The sequence below is a fragment of the Pseudophryne corroboree genome, unplaced genomic scaffold, assembly GCF_028390025.1.
Source record: "Pseudophryne corroboree isolate aPseCor3 unplaced genomic scaffold, aPseCor3.hap2 scaffold_99, whole genome shotgun sequence".
Taxonomy (NCBI): Eukaryota; Metazoa; Chordata; class Amphibia; order Anura; family Myobatrachidae; genus Pseudophryne; species Pseudophryne corroboree.
The window spans coordinates 1,197,300-1,203,299 of record NW_026970570.1 but is presented as its reverse complement, the minus strand read 5'-3'; the positions used below and the strand labels follow the sequence as shown (position 1 = coordinate 1,203,299).

The 6,000-nt window shown below is 49.1% G+C and overlaps 6 non-coding genes across 6 annotated transcripts; 5 read left to right on the top strand and 1 right to left on the bottom strand.

The window, feature by feature from the left end:
• Positions 1-1,315: 1,315 nt before the first annotated feature.
• Positions 1,316-1,479, bottom strand: LOC135049383 (U1 spliceosomal RNA). The gene has a single exon (XR_010241139.1). It is a non-coding gene; the product is annotated as a U1 spliceosomal RNA (small nuclear RNA).
• A 144-nt stretch (positions 1,480-1,623) lies between these two features.
• Positions 1,624-1,739, top strand: LOC135049044 (U5 spliceosomal RNA). Its single transcript, XR_010240813.1, has one exon. It is a non-coding gene; the product is annotated as a U5 spliceosomal RNA (small nuclear RNA).
• A 270-nt stretch (positions 1,740-2,009) lies between these two features.
• Positions 2,010-2,125, top strand: LOC135049145 (U5 spliceosomal RNA). Its single transcript, XR_010240912.1, has one exon. It is a non-coding gene; the product is annotated as a U5 spliceosomal RNA (small nuclear RNA).
• Positions 2,126-4,578: 2,453 nt separating this feature from the next.
• On the top strand, positions 4,579-4,694 carry LOC135049074 (U5 spliceosomal RNA). The gene has a single exon (XR_010240843.1). It is a non-coding gene; the product is annotated as a U5 spliceosomal RNA (small nuclear RNA).
• A 275-nt stretch (positions 4,695-4,969) lies between these two features.
• On the top strand, positions 4,970-5,085 carry LOC135049111 (U5 spliceosomal RNA). The gene has a single exon (XR_010240879.1). It is a non-coding gene; the product is annotated as a U5 spliceosomal RNA (small nuclear RNA).
• Positions 5,086-5,360: 275 nt separating this feature from the next.
• LOC135049168 (U5 spliceosomal RNA) lies at positions 5,361-5,473 on the top strand. The gene has a single exon (XR_010240935.1). It is a non-coding gene; the product is annotated as a U5 spliceosomal RNA (small nuclear RNA).
• The last annotated feature ends 527 nt before the right edge of the window (positions 5,474-6,000 follow it).

Sequence of the window (6,000 nt, the reverse complement as noted above, 5' to 3'; positions counted from 1 at the left end):
ACACCCGGAGCAACAAAATGTAGATTCAGGCCACCAGGCCACGCCCCTACCTATGAAACCATGCCTCCTTTTTACCATTGCGCTGCTTATCTGCGCGCACTGCATTACAATCTCCCTCGCCACCTCTCTGGGTGTCACCAGTGATAGTGACACCTCTGCCATGCTTGTAGCAGCTGGTCCTAAGATCTACGCCTCAAGCCCTGAGTGTTTGCCCTTGTGACTTGTTGATCATCATAGCGAAGCAGATGCTTACAGAAAACTGCAGGGGCTTAGATTGAAAATAAAAAAATTGATAGGTATAAGGTAGAGAGGAGCGGGTTCGGTTCTCCGAGAACCGAATTCCCCACGAACTCCACGTTGTTTACACTGGTCCGAGGCAGGCTCGGTTGTTCCCGCCTGACTCGGAAAACCTGAAAAAGGGAAAATGTCATCATCCCGCTGTCGGATTCTCGCGAGATTCGGATTCCATATAAAGAGCTGCGCGTTGCCGCCATTTTTACTCGTGCATTGAAGATAGAGCGGAATGGACGTGGCTATGTTCTCTCAGTGGAAATCTCAATATCAGTGCTCAGTATCAGTGGTTACTTATTGCTGCTCAGTAATACTAGTAGTGTGTCTCTCCTGCTCAGTGTCAGTTCTCAGTAGTATCCTCATCAGTGCTCAGTATCACTGCTCATTGTCTTGTGCTGCATTGTGGTGCTCAGCATACTACAGTACATTACTAATAGTCCAGTGCTGCATCTTGCTGCTCAGTGTCAGTTCTAGTATCCTCATCAGTGCTCACTATCACTGTTCATTGCATTTTGGTTTTCTGTATACTACAGTAACATAGTAATATAGTAACATATAGTAACATAGTTTTTGAGGTTGAATAGAGGCAAATTGCCCATCGTGTTCAACCTGTTTTAAGTTGTGATGATTCTACATACTTGCTGAATAATGTTTTATGACTAGTTAGCTACTATAACTCATGTTACCCCCGGATTAACCATGTTGATATTTTAAGTATTATAACCTTGGATAGCTTTTTCATTCAGAAATGTATCCATTCCTTTTTTAAATCCAATTACAGAGTCCACCATTACCACCTTCCCTGGCAGGGAATTCCACATCCTGATTGCCCTAACAGTGAAGATCATAGTATCTCACCTGGCAGGTAAGTAGGAGTTGGGCTAGAGCTGTGGAGGATTGCTGCTCGGGCACCCCCTGTCAAGTGAAGGAGATCCAACTGAGGCAGCACAAGGGAACTCTCGAAAGAAGAACAAGGCTAGAGGAAGATCTGAGACAAAGAAATCTGACTTTTACCAGAGCTGACCAGAGGAAAGCACAAACACAGTCCCCCACTACCACAAATAATGCAGTCGAGTTTCCCACATTTGGGGAAATCACAGGGGTCAGCATACCCAGAATGCAATGAATGAACCTCACCCTGGGAGAACAATCTTCATGACCATGGTATCTCCTATGCAAAATAAGTATGATTTGGGATAGGGCTGGGGAGGGCCGCTGCTCAGGCACATCTCTGTCAAGTAAAGGAGATTCAACTGAGGCAGCACAAGGGAACTCTCATCTGGGGACAACAACTGCAGGGAGAACACATATTTTCAGATGAAAATCTTGGTCATGCTCTGGTTTCTCTTCAGAACGAACAAATCTTTCGCCTTTTACTAAAGATTTCCGTGGAGAGGAGCAAAACTGAGTTTTACCTCAATTTTTGCATGCCCCATCTTTTTGGGGTTTCTTTTATCAGTTTAAAGATAGAATGAGTGTGCTTTAATGAAAGCTCATTTGCATAGAAATTACAGTAAATGTTTGTTTCTTTTCAAACAGAACTTTCTTGACCATGCTACTTGCTTGAAAGATCTGGGAGCACATGGAATACAGTACAAACCATGCTTATAGCAAGGAGAAGCCAGGTGAGAAATCTGCTTTCTTTCAAATTGGGCGCTCACTTTGATCTGAATGAGGACTGCTGGCATGGCACTCAGGCGACAGGTGGAATCTTGGTCATGCTCTGGTTTCTCTTCAGAACTAACAAATATTTCGCCTTTTATTAAAGATTTCCGTGGAGAGGAGCAAAACTGAGTTTTATCTCAATTTTTGCATGCCCCATATTATTGGGGTTTCTTTTATCAGTTTAAAGACAGAACGAGTGTGCTTTCTTGTTAGCTTTAATGTAAGTTTATTTGTATAACAATGACAGTAAATGTCTGTTTCTTTTCAAGCAGAACTTTCTTGACCATACTAATTGCTTGAAAGATCTGGGAGCACATGGAAAAGAGTACAAACCATGCTTATAGCAAGGGGAAGCCTGGTGAGAAATCTGCTTTCTTTCTTTCAAATTGGGTGCTCACTTTGAGCTGAATGAGGACTGCTGGCATCAGGGCCGGCTCTAGGCATGTTCGAATAGAGCGGCCGCGCAGGGCGCCACCCTTAATGGGCGCCACGCGCTGGCGCCGCCATATTCGATGCTGGAGCCGGCCCTGTGTGTGTGCTGCTGCAGCATTTGGCGGTCGCGCTGTGTATGCGCGCTGCGCGGCGCCGGTATCTAACGTCAGACGCCGGCGCGCGCATAGCCCGCCTGCACAAGTGGCCGCCCACCCGCCCGCCAGCCCGGACCCAGGCTCAGGCTCACTCGCCCGGCCTCCCGCCCGCCAGCGCTCCCACACAGGCGGACAGCAGTACTCCTCCCCAGCGCCGCAGGTATTTTTTTTTTTTGGGGGGGGGGAGATCCGCACTGTGGGGGCATTTCTGGCACACAGGGGGCATTTTTGGTTATGTGGGGGCATTTCTGGCACTGTGGGGGCATTTCTGGCTCTGTGGGGGGCATTTCTGGCACTGTGGGGGCATTTCTGGCACTGTGGGGGCATTGCATATCTGGCTCTGTGGGGGCATATTTGGCACTGTGGGGACATATCTGGCCCTGTGGGGGCATATCAGGCACTGTGGGGACATTTCTGGCACTGTGGGGGCATTTCTGGCACTGTGTGGGCATTTCTGGCACTGTGGGGGCATTTCTGGCACTGTGGGGGCATTTATCTGGCTCTGTGGGGGCATTTATCTGGCTCTGTGGGGGCATTTATCTGGCTCTGTGGGGGCATTTATCTGGCACTGTGGGGGCATTTCTGGCACTATGGGGGCATTTCTGGCACTGTGGGGACATATCAGGCACTGTGGGGGCATATCTGGCACTGTGGGGGCATATCTGGCACTGTGGGGGCATTTCTGGCACTGTGGGGGCATTTCTGGCACTGTGGGGGCATTTCTGGCACTGTGGGGGCATTTATCTGGCACTGTGGGGGCATTTATCTGGCACTGGGGGCATTTATCTGGCACTGTGGGGGCATTTCTGGCACCGTGGGGGCATATCTGGCACTGTGGGGGCATATCTGGCACTGTGGGGACATATCTGGCACTGTGGGGGCATTTATCTGGCTCTGTGGGGGCATTTATGTATCAGGCACCGTGGGGGCATTTATGTATCAGGCACCGTGGGGGCATTTATGTATCATGCACCGTGGGGGCATTTATGTATCATGCACCGTGGGGGCATTTATGTATCAGGCACCGTGGGGACATTTATGTATCTGGCACCGTGGGGGCATTTATGTATCTGGCACCGTGGGGGCATTTATGTATCTGGCACCGTGGGGGCATTTATGTATCAGGCACCGTGGGGGCATTTATGTATCTGGCACCGTGGGGGCATTTATGTATCTGGCACCGTGGGGGCATTTATGTATCTGGCACCGTGGGGGCATTTCTTGCACTGTGGGGGCATTTCTTGCACTGTGGGGACATTTCTTGCACTGTGGGGGCATATCTTGCACTGTGAGGGCATTAATGTATGTGGCACTGTGGGGGCATATCTGCGCTGTGGGGGCATTTATCCATCTGGAACTGTGTGGCCATTTATGTAGCTGGCACTGCTGGGGGGCATGTCACGTGTAGCTGGCACTGCTGGGGGGCATGTCATGTGTAGCTGGCACTGCTGGGGGGCATATCATGTAGTGTTCCCGCTAGGCGTCTGTGGCTGGGCAGTGTGTCTCAGTGCTCTACCTGGCGCAATGTGTCTAACGTGCTCTTATAGGAGGTTCTACCTGGTGCAATGTGTATTAGCTGCACTACTGTGTGGTGTAATGTGAATTGCCACTATAATGTGGCTACGCACCTTCCCCACGAAGTAACTCCCCTAAATTTTTGCTGCGCGCCTTCGGCGCGCACTGTCCATGGTTTAGCGTGTGGAAATGGGAACAACAAGCATTACAGTATGTACATCATTTTGCCCACCTAACTTAAAAATGTGCCCTCCCTGTGATCAGCAACCTGCCCTAAAAAGTGAACACTAGCACGTGTAGCTGGCACTGCTGGAGGGCATGTCATGTGTAGCTGGCACTGCTGGGGGACGAGACCACGCCCACTTTTTCAAGAGGCCACGCCCACTTTTCCAAGGGCGCGCGCGCCTTCGGCGCGCGCATGGGGGGGGGGGCACTTTTACATTTTCTCGCTCAGGGTGCTAGTAGGCCTGGAGCCGGCCCTGGCTGGCATGGCACTCAGGCGACAGGTGGAATCTTGGTCATGCTCTGGTTTCTCTTCAGAACGAACAAATCTTTCGCCTTTTACTAAAGATTTCCGTGGAGAGGAGCAAAACTGAGTTTTATCTCAAATTTTGCATGCCCCATCTTATTGGGGTTTTATTTTATCGGTTTAAAGATAGAACGAGTGTGCTTTAATGTAAGCTCATTTGCATAGAAATGACAGTAAATGTTTGTTTCTTTTCAAACAGAACTTTCTTGACTATACTAATTGCTTGAAAGATCTGGGAACACATGGAAAAAAATACAAACCATGTTTATAGCTAGGGGAAGCCTGGTGAGAAATCTGCTTTCTTTCTTTCAAATTGGGTGCTCACTTTGAGCTGAATAAGAACTGCTGGCATGGCACTCAGGCGACAGGTGGAATCTTGGTCATGCTCTGGTTTCTCTTCAGAACGAACAAATCTTTCGCCTTTTACTAAAGATTTCCGTGGAGAGGAGCAAAACTGAGTTTTATCTCATTTTTTCCTTGCCCCATCTTATTGGGGTTTTATTTTATCTGTTTAAAGATAGAACGAGTGTGCTTTAATGTAAGCTCATTTGCATAGAAATTACAGTAAATGTTTGTTTCTTTTCAAACAGAACTTTCTTGACCACACTAATTGCTTGAAAGATCTGGGAGCACATGGAAAAGAGTACAAACCATGTTTATAGCAAGGGTAAGCCTGGTGAGAAATCTGCTTTCTTTCATTCAAATTGGGTGCTCACTTTCAGCTGAATGAGAACTGCTGGCATGGCACTCAGGCGACAGGTGGAATCTTGGTCATGCTCTGGTTTCTCTTCAGAACTAACAAATATTTCGCCTTTTATTAAAGATTTCCGTGGAGAGGAGCAAAACTGAGTTTTATCTCAATTTTTGCATGCCCCATATCATACCTCCCAACTGTCCCGATTTTCGCGGGACAGTCCCGTTTTTTGGGGACTGTCCCGCTGTCCCACCTGCGGGCCGCAGTGTCCCGCGGTGGGGAGGACAGTTGGGAGGCTCTGTCTGTCGCTGCCCTGCTTAGCAGAGCAGCGGTGAATAGACGCTGTGCGCATGCGCACAGCGTCTATTCACTGAAGTCAGAGGGAGAGGTGGCATGCCAGCGGCTCACAGAGCGCTGGGCATGCCCCCTCAGTGCCGAAAACGGGGGCGTGACTCGCGATCGCGGGTCCTCCCGCGAAGTCACACCCCCTTTTACTTAGGCCACGCTGCAATTGTTCATGCCGTTGGCTTGTGTTCTGTTGAATGCCACGTTCTGCGGCATGCTTAAGGTGTGAGCTGGTAAGATGCTCACCTTAGTTTAACAATAAATCCTTTCCTCGAAATGTCCGTCTCCCTGGGCACAGTTCCTATAACTGGAGTCTGGAGGAGGGGCATAGAGGGAGGAGCCAGTTCACACCCTTTGATAGTCTTAAAGTGCCC